The 21,014-nt window shown below is 45.3% G+C and overlaps 1 protein-coding gene across 2 annotated transcripts in view; it reads left to right on the top strand.

The window, feature by feature from the left end:
• LOC124008124 (fibroblast growth factor 14-like) overlaps positions 1-21,014 on the top strand; it is a 238,005-nt gene that overhangs the window by 98,159 nt on the left and 118,832 nt on the right. The window lies entirely within an intron of this gene.

Below are 21,014 nucleotides of genomic sequence, written 5' to 3'. Positions count from 1 at the left end.
TGAATGACAGCACCCATGTTACAGAGAGGTTACTGACTGGATGGTGAATGACAGCCCCCCATGTTACAGAGGTTTCTGACTGGATGGTGAATGAGAGCCCCCATGTTACATAGAGGTTACTGACTGGATGGTGAATGACAGCCCCCATGTTACAGAGAGGTTACTGGCTGGATGGTGAATGACAGCCCCCATGTTACAGAGAGGTTACTGACTGATGGTGAATGACAGCCCCCATGTTACAGAGAGGTTACTGACTGGATGGTGAATGACAGCCCCCATGTTACAGAGAGGTTACTGACTGATGGTGAATGACAGCCCCATGTTACAGAGAGATTACTGACTGATGGTGAATGACACTGGATGGTTACTGACTGGATGGTGAATGACAGCCTAATGGTGGAATGACAGCCCATGTTACAGAGAGGTTACTGACTGTTACAGAGGTTACTGACTGATGGTGAATGACAGCCCCCCATGTTACAGAGAGGTTACTGACGGATGAATGATGTTACAGAGAGGTTACTGACTGGATGGTGAATGTTACAGAGATGGTACAGAGAGGTTAATGACTGGATGGTGAATGACAGCCCCCATGTTACAGAGAGGTTACTGACTGATGCAGAAGGTTACTGACTGGATGGTGAATGACAGCCCCCATGTTACAGAGAGTTACTGACTGAATGGTGAATGACAGCCCCCATGTTACAGAGAGTTTAATGACTGAGGTGAATGACAGCCCCCATGTTACAGAGAGGTTACTGACTGGATGGTGAATGACAGCCCCCAATGTTACACAGAGGTTTCTGACTGGATGGTGAATGACTGCCTCATGTTACAGAGAGGTTACTGAATGGATGGTGAATGACAGCCCCCATGTTACAGAGGTTACTGACTGATGGTGAATGACAGCCCCCATGTTACAGAGAGGTTACTGACTGGATGGTGAATGACAGCCACCCATGTTACAGACTGGATGGTGAATGACTGACTGGATGGTGAATGACAGCCCCCCATGTTACAGAGAGGTTACTGACTGATGGTGAATGACAGCCCCATGTTACAGAGGTTACTAATGGATGGTGAATGACAGCCCTCATGTTACAGAGGTTACTGACTGGATGGTGAATGACTACAGAGAGTTTAATGGTGAATGACAGCACCCATGTTACAGAGAGGTTACACTGGATGGTGAATGACACATGTTACAGAGGTTGAATGACTGGATGGTGAATGAGAGCCCCAATGTTACAGATAGGTTACTGACTGGATGGTGAATATGACTGATGGTGAATGACAGCCCCCCATGTTACAGAGAGGTTACTGACTGGATGGTGAATGACAGCCCCCATGTTACAGAGAGGTTACTGACTGGATGGTGAATGACAGCCCCCCATGTTACAGAGAGGTTACTGACTGGATGGTGAATGACAGCCCCCATGTTACAGAGAGGTTACTGACTGGATGGTGAATGACAGCCCCCCATGTTACAGAGAGGTTACTGACTGGATGGTGAATGACAGGTTACAGAGGTTACTGACTGATGGTGAATGACAGCCCCCATGTTACAGAGAGGTTACTGACTGATGGTGAATGACAGCCCCCATGTTACAGAGAGGTTACTGACTGGATGGTGAAATGGATGGTGCAAGACAGCCCCCATGTTACAGAGAGGTTACTGACTGGATGGTGAATGACAGCCCCCATGTTACAGAGAGGTTACTGACTGATGTGAATGACAGTGAATGTTACTGGAGGTTACTGACTGGATGGTGAATGACAGCCCCCATGTTACAGATAGGTTACTGACTGGATGGTGAATGACTGGATGGTGAATGACAGCCCCCCAGAGAGGTTACTGACTGGATGGTGAATACAGTTACAGAGGTTACTGACTGGATGGTGAATGACAGCCCCCATGTTGAGGTTACTGATGGTGGAATGACAGCCCCCATGTTACAGAGAGGTTACTGACTGGATGGTGAATGACTGGATGGTCAATGACAGCCCCCATGTTACAGAGAGTTACTGACTGGATGGTGAATGACAGCCCCCATGTTACAGAGAGGTTACTGACTGGATGGTGAATGACAGCCCCATGTTACAGAGAGGTTACTGACTGGATGGTGGTGAATGACAGCCCCCATGTTACAGAGAGGTTACTGACTGGATGGTGAATGACAGCCCCCATGTTACAGAGGTTACTGACTGGATGGTGAATGACAGCCCCCCATGTTACAGAGAGGTTACTGACTGGATGGTGAATGACTGGATGGTGAATGAGATGGTTACTGACTGGATGGTGAATGACAGCCCCCATGTTACAGAGAGTTTAATGACTGGATGGTGAATGACAGCCCCCATGTTACAGAGAGTTACTGACTGTTACAGAGAGATTAATGACTGGATGGTGAATGACAGCCCCATGTTACAGAGAGGTTACTGACTGGATGGTGAATGACAGCAGCCCCCATGTTACAGAGAGGTTACTGACTGGATGGTGAATGACAGCAATGACCCCATGTTACAGAGAGGTTACTGACTGGATGGTGAATGACAGCCCCCATGTTACAGAGGTTACTGACTGGATGGTGAATGACAGCCCCCATGTTACAGAGAGGTTACTGACTGGATGGTGAATGACTGGATGGTGAATGACAGCCCCCATGTTACAGAGAGGTTACTGGCTGGATGGTGAATGACAGCCCCCATGTTACAGAGAGGTTACTGACTTGATGGTGAATGACTGGATGGTTACTGACTGGATGGTGAATGACAGCCCCCATGTTACAGAGAGGTTACTGACTGGATGGTAAAAAATGACAGCCCCCATGTTACAGAGAGGTTACTGGCTGGATGGTGAATGACAGCCCCCATGTTACAGAGAGGTTACTGACTGGATGGTGAATGACAGCAGATAGGTTACCCCATGTTACAGAGAGGTTACTGACTGGATGGTGAATGAGAGCCCCCAATGTCACAGAGAGGTTACTGACTGGATGGTGAATGACTGCCCCCCATGTTACAGAGAGGTTACTGAATGGATGGTGAATGACAGCCCCCATGTTACAAAGAGTTTAATGACTGTATGGTGAATGACAGCACCCATGTTACAGAGAGGTTACTGACTGGATGGTGAATGGCAGCCCCCCATGTTACAGAGAGGTTACTGACTGGATGGTGAATGACATCCCCCCCATGTTACAGAGAGGTTACTAACTGGATGGTGAATGACAGCCCCCCATGTTACAGAGAGGTTACTGACTGGATGGTGAATGACTGGATGGTGAATGACAGCCCCCCATGTTACAGAGAGGTTACTGACTGGATGGTGAATGACAGCCCCCCATGTTACAGAGAGGTTACTGACTGGATGGTGAATGACAGCCCCCCATGTTACAGAGAGGTTACTGACTGGATGGTGAATGACTGGATGGTGAATGACAGCCCCCCATGTTACAGAGAGGTTACTGACTGGATGGTGAATGACAGCCCCCCATGTTACAGAGAGGTTACTGACTGGATGGTGAATGACAGCCCCCACGTTACAGTGAGGTTACTGACTGGATGGTGACTGACTGGATGGTGAATGACAGCACCCATTTTACAGAGAGGTTACTGACTGGATGGTTAATGACAGCCCCCATGTTACAGAGAGGTTACTGACTGGATGGTGAATGACTGGATGGTTACTGACTGGATGGTGAATGACAGCCCCCATGTTACAGAGAGGTTACTGACTGGATGGTGAATGACAGCCCCCATGTTACAGAGAGGTTACTGACTGGATGGTGAATGACAGCCCCCCATGTTACAGAGAGGTTACTGACTGGATGGTAAATGACAGCCCCCATGTTACAGAGAGGTTACTGACTGGATGGTAAATGACAGCCCCCATGTTACAGAGAGGTTACTGACTGGATGGTGAATGACAGCCCCCATGTTACAGATAGGTTACTGACTGGATGGTGAATGACTGGATGGTGAATGACTGGATGGTGAATGACTGGATGGTGAATGACAGCCCCCCATGTTACAGAGAGGTTACTGACTGGATGGTGAATGACTGGATGGTGAATGACTGGATGGTGAATGACTGGATGGTGAATGACAGCCCCCCATGTTACAGAGAGGTTACTGACTGGATGGTGAATGACAGCCCCCGATGTTACAGAGAGGTTACTGACTGGATGGTGAATGACTGGATGGTGAATGACAGCCCCCCATGTTACAGAGAGGTTACTGACTGGATGGTGAATGACTGGATGGTGAATGACTGGATGGTGAATGACTGGATGGTGAATGACAGCCCCCCATGTTACAGAGAGGTTACTGACTGGATGGTGAATGACAGCCCCCCGTGTTACAGAGAGGTTACTGACTGGATGGTGAATGACAGCCCCCATGTTACATAGAGGTTACTGACTGGATGGTGAATGACAGCCCCCCATTTTACAGAGAGGTTACTGACTGGATGGTGAATGACAGCCCCCATGTTACAGAAAGGTTACTGACTGGATGGTGAATGACAGCCCCCCATGTTACAGAGAGGTTACTGACTGGATGGTGAATGACAGCCCCCATGTTACAGAGAGGTTACATAGAGGGAGTGAGGGATGAGGAAGAGGGAGGGAGGGTTAGCACTTGTTTGGACATTCAGTGCTTCAGATGGTCTTTTTATAGCAACAGTACTCAGCCTAGTTCCCTGGATGAGAGGAACAGGACGGAGAGGAAGAGGAAGAGGAGGGAGAGGAAGAAGAGGGAGAGTAAAGGGACTAGGCGGGAGAGGATGAGGAAGAGGAGGGAGAGGAACAGGCTTCGCTGCAGCCTGTTAAATCAGTAATCGTTTATATTTTAAAGTTACTCTCTCTCTCTCTCAATTCAATTTAAGGGTCTTTATTGGCATGGGAAACATATGGTAACATTGAAGCAAGTGAAGTAGATATTATAGAAAAGTGAAATAAACTATACAAATGAACAGTAAACATTACAGTCACAGAAGTTCCAAACGAATAAATACATTACAAATGTCATATTTTGTAAATATACAGTGTTGTAACAATGTGCAAATGGTTAAAGTACAAAAAGGAAAATAAATAAACATAAATATGGGTTCTATTTACAATAGTGTTTGTTCATCAAACACCATTTCCCTTTTCCTGTTGCCCTTTTCCGGTTTTCTTGTGGCAACAGGTCACAAATCTTCTGCTTTGATGGCACTGTGGTATTTCACCAGTTTATCAACATCAGTTTGTTTTCCTCTTTTTCTTTACTCCTTTTTTCTCCCCAATTTTTCCGGTATCCAATTGGTTGTAGTTACAGTCTTGTCTCATCGCTGCAAGCCATGCGTCCTCCGAAACACAACCCAACCAAGCCGCACTGCTTCTTGACACAATGCACATCCACCCCGGAAGCCAGCCGTACCAATGTGTCGGAGGAAACACCGTACACCTGGCGACCTGGTCAGCGCGCACTGTGCCCGGCCCACCACAGGAGTGTCCGATGAGACAAGGATATTCCTGCCGGCCAAACCCTCCCTAACCTGGACGACGCTGGGCCAATTGTGCGTTGCCCCATGGACCTCCCGGTCGTGGCCGGCTGCGACAGAGCCTGCGCTTGAACCCAGAATCTCTGGTGTCACAGCTAGCACTGCGATGCAGTGCCTTATAGACCACTGCGCCTTAGACCACTGCGCCACAAAGGAGGACCTAAATCGGGTTTGTTTTCAAATTCTTTGTGGATCTGTGTAATCTGAGGGAAATATGTATCTCTAATATGGTCATACATTGGGCAGGAGGTTAGGAAGTGCAGCTCAGTTTCCACCTCATTTTGTGGGCAGTGTGCACATAGCCTGTCTTCTCTTGAGAGCCATGTCTGCCTACAGCGGCCTTTCTCAATAGCAAGGCTATGCTCACTGAGTCTGTACATAGTCAAAGCTTTCCTTACGTTTGGTTGTCATGGTGGTCAGGTATTCTGCCACTGTGTTCTCTCTGTTTAGGGCCAAATAGCATTCTAGTTTGCTCTGTTTTTTTATTAATTCTTTCCAATGTGTCAAGTAATTATCTTTTTGTTTTCTCATGATTTGGTTGGGTCTAATTGTGTTGCTGTCCTGGGGCTCTGTTCACAATCACAAACAAACGCCACAGAGCCCCAGGGCCAGCTTGCTTAGGAGGCTCTTCTCCAGGTTCATCTCTCTATAGGTGATGGCTTTGTTATGGAAGGTTTGGGAATCGCTTCCTTTTACATAGGTGGTTGTAGAATTTATTGTTCGCAGCTTTGTGGAAGTTACCTGTGGCACTGATGTTTAAGCCGAGGTATGTATAGTTTTTTTGTGCGCTCTAGGGCAATGGTGTCTAAATGGAATTTGAATTTGTGGTCCTGGCGACTGGACCTTTTTAGGAACACTATTATTTTGCTCTTACCGAGATTTACTGTCAGGGCCCAGGTCTTTCAGAATCAGTGCAGAAAATATTTTAACCACACACTTGTTGTTTGTATACATTAATTTTATAATGTTGTATGTTTTTCCCCCAACACCACTTTCCATCAATTTGTATAGCAGACCGTCATGCCAAATTGAATCGAAGGCTTTTTTTTAAATCAACAAAATACAGTGGGGCAAAAAAGTATTTAGTCAGCAATCAATTGTGCAAGTTCTCCAACTTAAAAAGATGAGAGAGGCCTGTAATTTTCATCATAGGTACACTTCAACTATGACAGACAAAATGAGGAAACAATCCAGAAAATCACATTGTAGGATTTTTAATGAATTTATTTGCAAATTATGGTGGAAAATAAGTATTTGGTCAAAAACATAAGTTTATCTCAATACTTTGTTATATACCCTTTGTTGGCAATGACAGAGGTCAAACATTTTCTGTAAGTCTTCACAAGGTTTTCACACACTTGCTGGTATTTTGGCCCATTCCTCCGTGCAGATCTCCTCTAGAGCAGTGATGTTTTGGGGCTGTTACTGGGCAACACGGACTTTCAACTCCCTCCAAAGATTTTCTATGGGGTTGAGATCTGGAGACTGGCTAGGCCACTCCAGGTCCTTGAAATGCTTCTTACGAAGCCACTCCTTCATTGCCCGGGTGGTGTGTTTGGGATCATTGTTATGCTGAAAGACCCAGCCACGTTTCATCTTCAATGCCCTTGCTGATGGAAGGAGGTTTTCACTCAAAATCTCACACATCTCCATTTTGGATAGATAATCATTTGTGTTGTTTGTTTAGTGTTTTCCAATTTTCCCAGAAGTGGTTAGAGTCTATGGATTCTTCAATTACATTGAGCTGATTTCTGAAGTGTTGTTCCTTCTTTTTCTGTAGTGTATTTCTGTATTGTTTTAGTGATTCACCATAGTGAAGGCGTAGACTCAGGTTTTCTGTAGTGTATTTCTGTATTGTTTTAGTGATTCACCATAGTGAAGGCGTAGACTCAGGTTTTCTGTAATGTATTTCTGTATTGTTTTAGTGATTCACCATAGTGAAGGCGTAGACTCAGGTTTTCTGTAGTGTATTTCTGTATTGTTTTAGTGATTCACCATAGTGAAGGCGTAGACTCAGGTTTTCTGTAGTGTATTTCTGTATTGTTTTAGTGATTCACCATAGTGAAGGCGTAGACTCAGGTTTTCTGTAATGTATTTCTGTATTGTTTTAGTGATTCACCATAGTGAAGGCGTAGACTCAGGTTTTCTGTAGTGTATTTCTGTATTGTTTTAGTGATTCACCATAGTGAAGGCGTAGACTCAGGTTTTCTGTAGTGTATTTCTGTATTGTTTTAGTGATTCACCATAGTGAAGGCGTAGACTCAGGTTTTCTGTAGTGTATTTCTGTATTGTTTTAGTGATTCACCATAGTGAAGGCGTAGACTCAGGTTTTCTGTAGTGTATTTCTGTATTGTTTTAGTGATTCACCATAGTGAAGGCGTAGACTCAGGTTTTCTGTAGTGTATTTCTGTATTGTTTTAGTGATTCACCATAGTGAAGGCGTAGACTCAGGTTTTCTGGGTCTCTATGTTTTTTTTGTACAGGTCTCTCAATTTCTTTCTTAGGTTTTTACATTCTTCATCAAACCATTTGTCATTGTTGTTCATTTTTTTCTGTTTTCTGTTTGAAATGTTTTGATTAGATAGGGACGCTGTGTAATGTGTCTGTGTGTAGCTGGTGAGATGAGTCAGACACAGGACAGCAGATATGAGTAATGAAAGCAATTTTACTCAAATAATATAACAATACATGTCATACAAGGCCACAAATATGAACCGCAATACAATAAACAATTACTCACAAACAAACATGGGGGAAAAGAGGGTTAAATAATGAACAAGTAATTGGGGAATTGAAACCCGGTGTGTAAGACAAAGACAAAACAAATGGAAAATGAAAAGTGGATCAGCAATGGCGAGAAGGCCGGTGACGTCGACCGCCGAACGCTGCCCGAACAAGGAGAGGGACCGACTTTGGCGGAAGTCGTGACAAGCTGAGATGTCAAATATACTGTTAACATTTTCTACTGCCAAATGTACACCTTCACTATTAGGTTTCCACACTACATTCCTTCTATCTATAGCATTTTTTAAAATTATTTCTCAGTTCCTTTGGCTTTGATGCCTCATGATTGAGTATTGCTCTGTTCATGCATACTGTGATTTTTCTGTGGTCTGAAAGGAGCGTCAGTAGGGTTGACTATAAACGCTCGGAGAGACACTGGGTTGAGGTCAATGATCAAGTAGTCTATAGTACTACTGCCAAGAGATGAGCTACAGGTGTACCTACCATAGGAGTCCCCTCAAAGCCTACCATTGACTATGTACATCCCCAACGTGCGACAGAGCTGCAGGAGTTGTGACCTGTTTTTTTGTTGGTTATGTTGTCATAGTTGTGCCTAGGGGGGAATGTGGGGGAGGGAACACTGTCACCTCCAGGCAGGTGTTTGCCCCCCAGTGTGCTGAGGGTGTCAGGTTCTTGTCCGTTTTTATTAACATTTTTATATTTCACCTTTATTTAACCAGGTAGGCCAGTTGAGAACAAGTTCTCATTTACAACTGCGACCTGGCCAAGATAAAGAAAAGCAGTGCGACACACAACAACACAGAGTTACACAGGATAAACAAAAGTGCAGTCAATAACACAGTAGAAAAGTCTATATACAGTGTGTGCAAATGGAGTAAGGAGGTAAGGCAATAAATAGGCCATAGAAGGGAAGTAATTACAATTTAGCAAATTAACACAGAAGTGATAGATGTGCAGATGATGATGTGCAAGTAGAAATACTGGTGTGCAAAAGAGCAAAAAAGTAAATAAAAGCAATATGGAGATGAGGTAGTTGGATGGGCTATTTACAGATGGGCTATGTACAGCTGCAGCGATCGGTAAGCTGCTCAAATAGCTGATGCTTAAAGTTAGTGAGGGATATATAAGTCTCCAACTTCAGCGATTTTTGCAATTCGTTCCTGTCATTGGCAGCAGAGAACTGGAAGGAAAGACGGCCAAAGGGGTGTTGGCTTTGGGGATGACCAGTGAGATATACCTGCTGGAGCGCGTGCTACGGGTGGGTGTTGTTATGGTGACCAGTGAGCTGAGATAAGGCGGAGCTTTACCTAGCAAATACTTATAGATGACCTGGAGCCAGTGGGTCAGGCAACGAATATGTAGCGAGGGCCAGCCGACGAGCATACAGGTCGCAGTGGTGGGTAGTATATGGGGGCTTTGGGGACAAAACGGATGGCACTGTGATAGACTGCATCCGGTTTGCTGAGTAGAGTGTTGGAGGATATTTTGTAAATGACATCGCCAAAGTTGAGGATCGGTAGGATAGTCAATTTTACGAGGGTATGTTTGGCAGCATGAGTGAAGGAGGCTTTTTTTGCAAAATAGGAAGCCGATTCTAGATTTAATTTAGGATTGGAGATGCTTAATGTGAGTCTGGAAGGAGAGTTTACAGTCTAGCCAGACACCTAGGTATTTGTAGTTGTCCACATATTCTAAGTCAGAACCATCCAGTGTAGTGATGCTAGTCAGGCGGGCGGGTGCGGGCAGCAATCGGTTGAAGAGCATGCCTTTCGTTTTACTAGCGTTTAAGAGCAGTTGGAGGCCACGGAAGGTTTTGTCATTTAGGTCACCACAGACTAGTACATGTCCCTGGGCCTGGATAATATGTCTTCATTGAAATATGGGGATTCTAGTGGGGAGGATATAATGTCACGTTCGTTATAAGGATTGGACCTAAGGCGTAGCGTGCTGTGCATACATTCTTATTTATTTAAAGAATGAACACTGAACAAAATAACAAAACAAAATGTGAAGCTGTACAAACGAGTGCTGATAGGCAACTACACATAGACAAGATCCCACAAACAACAAAGGAAAATGGCTACCTAAATATGATCCCCAATCAGAGACAACGATAAACAGCTGCCTCTGATTGAGAACCATATCAGGCCAACATAGAATTACAAAAACCCCTAGACCTACAAAACCCTGGACATACAAAACCCTAGACAATACAAAACTAGCGTACCCACCTAGTCACACCCTGACCTAACCAGAATATAAAGAAAACAGAGATATCTCAGGTCAGGGTGTGACATATAGGTAGCAAACAGGAGGACATTTTTCTCTGTTAAGATCATTTCCTTTTGAATTTCTAGCCAAATGTAAAATGTTCGTGTTTTGATTAATTTAATGGAGTGAGTTAGGTCTGCTCTATACCAAATTAGCATACCATTCCTGTTTCACACCTGGTAGTTTGGAGGATGGGACTACCAGCTCTCTGTAACCTAGAGGACAACCAGTGGTTCCGTCTCTCTATACCATGTTTCTTGTAGGATGATAATGTCTGTATCTCCGATTTCTTTGATGAAGTCCAGGTTCCTGCTCTTTAGGACAAAGGCAGATGGCCTCAAGCCTTGGATATTCCAGGATGAGATAGTGAAGGTTTTGTATTCCATAAAGTGTGTAAAGCTGTTGGTCGTGTGGTTTGGCACTAGAAATATGTGACCACTTGGTGGTGTCACAGGTACAGACATAGCCTTGTGGTACAGGTATAGACATAGCCTTGTGGTACAGGTACAGACATAGCCGTGTGGTACAGATACAGACATAGTCTTGTGGTACAGATACAGACATAGCCTCGTGGTACAGATACAGACATAGCCTCGTGGTACAGATACAGACATAGCCTCGTGGTACAGATACAGACATAGCCTCGTGGTACAGATACAGACATAGCCTCGTGGTACAGATACAGACATAGCCTCGTGGTACAGATACAGACATAGCCTCGTGGTACAGATACAGACATAGCCTCGTGGTACAGATACAGACATAGCCTCGTGGTACAGATACAGACATAGCCTCGTGGTACAGATACAGACATAGCCTCGTGGTACAGATACAGACATAGCCTCGTGGTACAGATACAGACATAGCCTCGTGGTACAGATACAGACATAGCCTCGTGGTACAGATACAGACATAGCCTCGTGGTACAGATACAGACATAGCCTCGTGGTACAGATACAGACATAGCCTCGTGGTACAGATACAGACATAGCCTCGTGGTACAGATACAGACATAGCCTCGTGGTACAGATACAGACATAGCCTTGTGGTACAGATTCAGACATAGCCTTGTGGTACAGGTACAGACATAGCCTTGTGGTACAGATACAGACATAACATTGTGGTACAGGTACAGACATAGCCTTGTGGTACAGATACAGACATAGCCTTGTGGTACAGGTACAGACATAGCCTTGTGGTACCGGTACAGACATAGCCTCGTGGTACAGGTACAGACATAGCCTTGTGGTACAGGTACAGACATAACCTCGTGGTACAGGTACAGACATAGCCTTGTGGTACAGGTACAGACATAGCCTTCTGGTACAGATACAGACATAGCCTCGTGGTACAGATACAGACATAGCCTCGTGGTACAGGTACAGACATAGCCTTGTGGTACAGGTACAGACATAGCCTCGTGGTACAGGCACAGACATAGCCTTGTGGTACAGGTACAGACATAGCCTTCTGGTACAGGTACAGACATAGCCTCGTGGTACAGGTACAGACATAGCTGTGTGGTACAGATACAGACATAGCCTCGTGGTACAGATACAGACATAACATTGTGGTACAGATACAGACATAGCCTTGTGGTACAGATACAGACATAACATTGTGGTACAGGTACAGACATAGCCTTGTGGTACAGATACATACATAGCCTCGTGGTACAGGTACAGACATAGCCTCGTGGTACCGGTACAGACATAGCCTCGTGGTACAGATACAGACATAGCCTCGTGGTACAGGTACAGACATAGCCTTGTGGTACAGGTACAGACATAGCCTCGTGGTACAGGTACAGACATAGCCTTGTGGTACAGGTACAGACATAGCCTTCTGGTACAGGTACAGACATAGCCTCGTGGTACAGGTACAGACATAGCTGTGTGGTACAGATACAGACATAGCCTCGTGGTACAGATACAGACATAACATTGTGGTACAGATACAGACATAGCCTTGTGGTACAGATACAGACATAACATTGTGGTACAGGTACAGACATAGCCTTGTGGTACAGATACATACATAGCCTCGTGGTACAGGTACAGACATAGCCTCGTGGTACCGGTACAGACATAGCCTCGTGGTACAGATACAGACATAGCCTCGTGGTACAGGTACAGACATAGCCTTGTGGTACAGGTACAGACATAGCCTCGTGGTACAGGTACAGACATAGCCTTGTGGTACAGGTACAGACATAGCCTCGTGGTACAGATACAGACATAGCCTTGTGGTACAGATACAGACATAGCCTTGTGGTACAGATACGGACATAGCCTCATGGTACAGATACAGACATAGCCTTGTGGTACAGGTACAGACATAGCCTTGTGGTACAGGTACATACATAGCCTTCTGGTACAGGTACAGACATAGCCTTGTGGTACAGGTACAGACATAGCCTTGTGGTACAGATACAGACATAGCCTTGTGGTACAGGTACAGACATAGCCTTGTGGTACAGGTACATACATAGCCTTCTGGTACAGGTACAGACATAGCCTTGTGGTACAGGTACAGACATAGCCTTGTGGTACAGGTACATACATAGTCTTCTGGTACAGGTACAGACATAGCCATGTGGTACAGGTACAGACATAGCCTTGCGTGAGTGCGTGTGCATGCGTATGTGTGTGTGTTTTGTGTGAGAGCAAGCTAGTTAACACAATGAGTTGGGAGGAGGGATGCTGCAATGCCTGTGGAGTAGCATTGGCTGTGCCTGTGGAGTAGCATTCAAGTCTCTATTATTTAACATGTCCTGTGTTTATGCTGTTCAAAACCTTTTTCAACCTCTTCACTGCTTTTACACTGGTGTAGAAAGAAAAGCTTTTTGGGGTTACTTGGTGCATATTCAGTCATCAGAGGTGTCTCTGTTCATCTGTTTGGCGTTTTCAACATCTTGTTAGTTAGATATTCTGTGTCATTGCAAGGTTACAAGAGATGTGAGGTTGGTGAAATGAAGCATCCATTCCACAAAATAAATGTTGAATAAAAAATGATGCCATTTATATTTTTGTCTGGTTAAAGCATCAAACATGTGTGTCTGGTTATTGTTGGGTCCATGGTAGTGTTCTTTCCCTTTGCATCCTATGTTTCTCTGTGTATTCAGCTGGAATACTAATCTAAGGTCAGTTTGGCATCCCGTAATCACCTATAGATCACTTGTTGTGAGCTAATAAAGACACATTTGTCTGTAGCCTGACCATTACCCCTGACTCCTCCCATATAGAACATTCCAATATTCCCATCGTCTACTGCCCAGAGGTTCCTCATAGTTATTCACCAGACGTTACCTAGGCAACAGAGGGGTGGCACTGCAGGAGGACTGTCCCGGCTTCATCAACTGAGGTGTGTGTGTGTGTGTGTGTGTGTGTGTGTGTGTGTGTGTGTGTGTGTGTGTGTGTGTGTGTGTGTGTGTGTGTGTGTGTGTGTGTGTGTGTGTGTGTGTGTGTGTGTGTGTGTGTGTGTGTGTGTGTGTGTGTGTGTGTGTGTGTGTGTGTGTGTGTGTGCTGTGACTCAGCACATCAGTATGCAAAAGAGAGAGATGGCTATCCCTCCACGCCCCCCCAGGGGAAACCTGTAGAAGCTGTGACGTGTTTACTTCTCTCTCTCCCTCTTCCTCCTTCTCTCTCTCTATCCGTCCCTCTCTCTCCCTCTTCCTCCATCTCTCTCTCTATCCGTCCCTCTCTCTCCCTCTTCCTCCTTCTCTCTCTCTATCCGTCCCTCTCTCTCCCTCTTCCTCCTTCTCTCTCTCTATCCGTCCCCCTCTCTCCCTCTTCCTCCATCTCTCTCTCTATCCGTCCCTCTCTCTCCCTCTTCCTCCTCTCTCTCTATCCGTCCCTCTCTCTCCCTCTTCCTCCTTCTCTCTCTCTATCCGTCCCTCTCTCTCCCTCTTCCTCCTTCTCTCTCTCTATCCGTCCCTCTCTCCCCTCTTCCTCCATCTCTCACTCTATCCGTCCCTCTTTCTCCCTCTTCCTCCATCTCTCTCTATCCGTCCCTCTCTCTCCCTCTTCCTCCTTCTCTCTCTCTATCCGTCCCTCTCGCTCCCTCTTCCTCCATCTCTCACTCTATCTGTCCCTCTCTCTCCCTCTTCCTCCTTCTCTCTCTCTATCCGTCCCTCTCTCTCCCTCTTCCTCCTTCTCTCTCTCTATCCGTCCCTCTCTCTCCCTCTTCCTCCTTCTCTCTCTCTATCCGTCCCTCTCGCTCCCTCTTCCTCCTCTCTCTCTCTATCCGTCCCTCTCGCTCCCTCTTCCTCCTTCTCTCTCTCTATCCGTCCCTCTCGCTCCCTCTTCCTTCTTCTCTCTCTATCCGTCCCTCTCTCCCTCTATCTTTCTCTCTATCCGTCCCTCTCTCTCCCTCTTCCTGCATCTCTCTCTATCCGTCCCTCTCTCTCCCTCTTCCTGCATCTCTCTCTCTCTATCCATCTCTCTCTCTGTCTTCCTTTTATCTCTCTCTCCTTCTCTCCCTCCTTCCATGTGGCTATCTCTCACTGTCTTCCTTCTCTCCATCCCTCCCTTCCTTCTCTTTCTGAGTCTTGAATCATTTGCAACCCCCCTCTCTTTCTCTCCCTCTATCTGCCTCTCTTCCTCCCTCTCTGCCCCGCCCACCCATGACACACCCAAGGGGATCCCTTCATTAGCAGAGTGATTGATTGTGCTTTTCATTTTCACTAAATGTCTTGTTCCACTATCAAATATAATGGCCTTTTCTGTTGTATACTAGTTTTGTATAACGGTCTAGTTGTTATTCTCTGATGAACACACCTACAGTATTAATAACTCATAGGGTGTTATTCATTCATTATGATTAAGTTTCCATTTGTGTAATCATATATCAGCTTAGACTATCGTTCTGTAAAGAGAGAATAAGGAGAGGAGGATGGAGAGAGGCAGGGGGAAGAGTGCTGTGCTCCTGTGTTACCTATGGAGGGAGCTCTCCTCTCCTCTGCAGAAAACAAAATATCCCTTTCTCTTTATCCTTCTCTGCCCTTTTTCCAATAACCTCATTCGGAAGGATGTAAAAAAGAAATATATAGCATACACACATAAACAGTCCTACAGACAGGATGATCAGCTAATGTATTGATTTAAATGTGGTAGATAGCCAACTGTCCCTCTCTGTCTCTCTCTCTCTCTCTGTCCCTCTCTGTCTCTCTCTCTCTGTCCCTCTCTGTCCATCTCTGTCTCTCTCTCTCTGTGTGTCTCTCTCTGTCTCTCTGTCTCTCTCTCTCTCTCTCTGTCTCTCTCTGTCTCTCTCTCTGTGTTTTTAGAGTTTTAAATCATTTGTTCCACTCCTATTCACTACATAGACAGGGAAGGGAGTTTTGGGAGGAAGGGGTGAAGAGGGTGAATGTTTCCTTTTGAAAGCTTTTTTTAACATTGAGATGAGAAGAAATGATGAATTTTTATGTAAATGTAGTCAGGAAGCTTTGATTTATTAATGATCCTCAACAGCAGTTGACCTGGTGTGTGTGTGTGTGTGTGTGTGTGTGTGTGTGTGTGTGTGTGTGTGTGTGTGTGTGTGTGTGTGTGTGTGTGTGTGTGTGTGTGTGTGTGTGTGTGTGTGTGTGTGTGTGTGTGTGTGTGTGTGTGTGTGTGTGTGTGTGTGTGTGTGTGTGTGTGTGTGTGTGTGTGTGTGTGTGTGGCTAAATGTGTGTGTGCGCTAAATCAGTAAGTAGATTTAAATAGATGTAGCCCTCTTTCTGCTTGAAGTTCTCTGTTGAACCACATGTGTAGCGTTATGAACATGTGGCGTTGAGCATTTTGGGCAGGCAGTGTGCTGGTTGGTATTCATTCATATTACACCACGTTATGGGATGTCATACACCAGGTCTGACCATATGGCCAGTAAGTACTGTAGTGTGAAAGGACCAGTTGGTAAGTAGGCTGTGGTACCATAACTCTATAGGCCTACAGAGTAACTGGAGAGGATTCAATGAGCTAGATTCCATGCAACCTGCACCTTACTGTGTTGCAGCAGAGGATGATTAGCGGTAAGAGTCAACTCTTGGACTGCTTATTACAAGCGCCTTCTTTTCTGAACACTCTGGCGCCCTCAAGCGGTCAAATCCCAGTTTTACTTTATTTTTCGGCAACCAATCCTTTGCTGTCGGCTGAAGCTGGAGCTCTCCTGGAGGTATTTAGCCTTTTGAACGTCATCAGATTTGAAAATGCTATGCCTTCTGAATTTTGAAAAGTAAATTCTCTTTCGGTGTAATATTAATGTCAATGCCTTGTAACTGTCACGGAGAATCACATCGAATTATCATTCTTCAGTGTTCGGAAACACAACGTGACCGCAGGAAACCCAGCGGATCTACCCGCAGAGGCAGCCACTGACCTGAGCTCGGTAGGCCTTTCATTATTAAGCTGAAAACGGTGCGGGTGTACAGTTTAGAGCACTCCGGCTGGCTACTGTATCTCTCCTGTGAATCGACGCTGGTTCATGCATTTTTAAAACTTTAATTATACCACCAAAGCCGATACAGATTCAAGAAAGTGCCCCACTAAGCTAAACGTGATTGAAAAATGTGCCAAACTGTTTGTCTTGAAATAATGGTTTTGACCAGACGATTTCATTACTGGGAGAGAGAGACCAACTATAGATGGCTCCTTGGAAAGCACATTGAAACAACCTACCACAGTGGATAACCTCCCCATGAAGGAGGTATTCTCAAGTTTGGGTTTAAAATATTTAGTAAATTAAAACTTGAATTAATCCAGGATGAAGCCCCATTAAGATCACGCATCTCTGCTTCAATGGGGACCTTTCCAGACTTGTCCCTTTTCCAGGCAGCAGGTGAAGGACACTCTTCTTCCCGGGAAGACGATGACTCACTGCTCACTACGTTTAAATTGTTTATGACCTGGTTAAAAATAGGCTAGCTTGCAGTTTGGTAAACATTATGAAGAAAATGCCAGTTAGTCTTGAGATATTTTCACGTGCATCATTCATAGGCTACTCCTCAACTCAAGGGTCATGTTTACGCACAGCGCAGCCGCAGACAGCATGCGATTGGTGGAACTGTAGACCGCGGTCGCTGCCCATGGTGCTGAAATCAGACGTGGCTTGCGCCGGTCAGAAGATCTGCGCTCCCATGTTATTAATGAATTCAACTGACCAAAAGGATCAACTTTCCCTCGATTTTACAGCCCATCGATTCGTTTAATTGTATTATAGATACCATAACACGGACTATTTTGCCATTTTGATTGAAGTTTTAATGCCGTATTTTATGGATTGTGTCTCAATGATTGTGTTGGGGGAGATAAGGGGGAAACATTTCTCCATTCTACCCAGTGTTTTTGGACACGACTCAATGCAGGAATACAGGAGTGGCGCTGACTGGGATCTCTTTAAACGTGCACGTGATATTTCTAGGCCTCTACTAAAGAACATTGAATAGCTAATTAAACATTTTGGGAACGTTCTCCACTTGACAATGTGCTGGGTCTCTATATTTCATCTGATCAGGATTAACATAAAATGAGGTGTAAACATTCTCAACGTTGGCTATACAGTTACATGTCTATCTCTGGCTCGGTGTCTGCTTCTTGTGAAATACACAACACGATATATCAATCCGTGTCCGGACGGTGTATACAATGTATTAGCAACAGTTGGAGTTGGAGTAAGACAGTATACAGGATACTAAAGTTTCAGTCGGTGTCTAGTGCTAATGGTTACGTTTATGCGGAGGGCGTTCACTCGCTTGTGGTCATTTATAAGGTATTTCTTTCCGAACGGTTTCTCCAGAACGAGGGGCTTTGGTCTGACGCACAGACTCTTGTTTTCATCTGAATAGTCTGGCTGTTCCCGTTTCCTTTGATTGATGAGTTGAAGGAGAGCGTTTGATGTAGCCTACCTTTTTTCACCCCTTATTCATATCTGAAAGCAATTCATGAGCCAACAGGAGTCGTGTCCTGTCCCCTTTCTCTTCTCACCGAGGAAAAACAGTCCCGACGTGCTGGATGAAGTTTCTGAAGCGTGAAATAAAATTGCGTCACCATTTTACCTGATGCAGAGAAGTTCCTCCGGGCCTTTTTTAAAGACAAGATTATTATTATTATTATTTAGTTTTTTGATTCCAATCCTCCCGATTTGATCATTGTGTGCTCCTCCGTTATTCGTTTCTATTTTTTGGAGAAGAGACTGACGGATTTGCATACGGACTTGGTGAATCTGTGCGCGCGAGGCAAGCATCACACACCTCTCTTCCAAGGAGCAAGCCCCATCTGGGGAGCATCTGTGGCTTGCGTCCTTCACTAGATAATTACGTTAAAATCGCTCCGTATGTTTTTGAGAGTGTCTGACAGACTCCTTTAGCGCGTGGCTTCAATTCGCGTGTTCACATTTTCTATAGGCTTGTTTTTTTGTCGATCACCGGTAGAAGACGGGAGGTAGTCTAAACATTTTTGGGCGAGGAGAAGAACGAAACCTTTCGACAATTATTTTCGTGTTTTTGGACTATGTGACATCAAACGTCACAGATATTGAATGATAAAATATGACCCAGTACGGATATCGGAAATGTTGTCAGTTTGGAAAACCTTCTTCTCTACAAGGATTCACGCAGTCAAATTCGAAATCATTTGACAACAACGGTGACAGGTTGTTAGTTGTTGAATGGCCATGATAAAATGACAACGCAATGTTCTGTATCCTCACCGAAATGTGGTATTTGGACTTGATTGCGTAGTGTCGAAATGTTTTTCTGACGGATAAAGAAGATACATTTTATAGACACAACTATGGGGCTGTAGCTGCAGACCGAACATAATCGCTTGTTGTTCCGTCTGCGCTCCGTGCCCAACGGGAAACGGGGAACGGGCTCTGTGTTTCCTTTTCCCCCGGGTTGTTTCGGTTGAGACATGGCAGCTATTGCCAGCGGTTTGATACGACAGAAGAGACAGGCACGGGAACAACAAGTCCACCGGCCGACGCCACACCGACGGAGGCGAAGCCCCAACAAGAATAAAGGACTTTGTAACGGGAATTTGGTCGACATCTTCTCCAAAGTGAGAATCTTCGGCTTGAAGAAGAGAAGGCTACGGAGACAAGGTGTGGGCTGAGCGGAAAGCGCGGGAGACGCATGGACACGTTACGGTTGTCATTATGCGCGAGGGAGAGAGCAGCCTTACGTTAGCTCCAACGGTTCAATAGTTTACCCCTACATGCATGAGTAAAAACAGGTAGTTAACGAAAGTAGCCTAAGCAGTGTGGCCGGTAAATTTGACCACATTGCTGTTTCATTCCTTACAATTATAGTTATTGTGATAACATTGACGCTCTCGTCCTCTCGACAAGGCTTCAAATTACGCATTTTAATTAGCCTAGGAGTTGAGACTAAAGTGGGAAAATAACGATTTCTAGCCTAATCTTTCATTGATTGGTTTACTGCTGATTGCCTTTCTGAGTGGAGGGTTTGAATCGGGACAAAATCGATGTTACAGTTAGGTGTTACATACAGATTAAAAACGTTTGATGGGTGAATAGGTGAATCAGGTTGCCGTATTAAATATCTCACCAAACAGTTGGCTATTTTATAGGTATTCATTACAGAACTTGAATCAGGTTGAGTCAAAGAACAGACAGCTTTTGAAACGTAGTCTATTGAATTTGACATATCTTGATTCATACATACAATATAGCTGACACCACCAATAATACGAAAATGACATCATGACAAGCTCTGTATGGCAGGGGTAACTGGCATGACTGGTCTCAGGAGAGAGAGCGGGTGACTGACTGTGAGCGCAGCAACCTCAGTCAAGTGACAGCCATTTTGTCAAAGCCAATGACATTCAGTGCAACCTGTGGCCTTATAGATGGGTGCATGTAGAACACAGTACAGTCTGAGACACATGCTGTGTGTGTGTGTGTGTGTGTGTGTGTGTGTGTGTGTGTGTGTGTGTGTGTGTGTGTGTGTGTGTGTGTGTGTGGTGTGTGTGTGTGTGTGTGTGTGTGTGTGTGTGTGTGTGTGTGTGTGTGTGTGTGTGTGTGTGTAGTTGAGGGGAGTTGCCTCAAGCATCCTGTCAAAAATGAAATATGAATTCAGGGTTTCTTAACCTCGGAGTGAGCAGGGGGGTAAGAGAATCAGAGAGGAGGAGGAGGTGGAAGGGGAGAGAGAGAGAGTGAGGGTGGAGAGAGAGAGGAGGTGGAGAGGTGTGAAGGGAGAGAGAGGAGGGGGAGAGGTGTGAAGGGAGAGAGAGAGGAGGGAGGAGAGGTGTGAAGGGAGAGAGAGAGGAGGAGGAGAGGTGTGAAGGGAGAGAGAGAGGAGGTGGAGAGGTGTGAAGGGAGAGAGAGAGGAGGAGGAGAGGTGTGAAGGGAGAGAGAGAGGAGGAGACGGAGAGGAGGAGGAGGAGAGTAAGGAGAGGTGGGGTGGAGGAGGAAAGGGGAAAGGATGAGAGGGATTGAAGGAAGAAGAGAGGGGAAGAGT

Source organism: Oncorhynchus gorbuscha, linkage group LG21 (genome assembly GCF_021184085.1).
Source record: "Oncorhynchus gorbuscha isolate QuinsamMale2020 ecotype Even-year linkage group LG21, OgorEven_v1.0, whole genome shotgun sequence".
Classification (NCBI taxonomy): Eukaryota; Metazoa; Chordata; class Actinopteri; order Salmoniformes; family Salmonidae; genus Oncorhynchus; species Oncorhynchus gorbuscha.
This window is presented reverse-complemented; position numbering and strand designations above follow the sequence as displayed.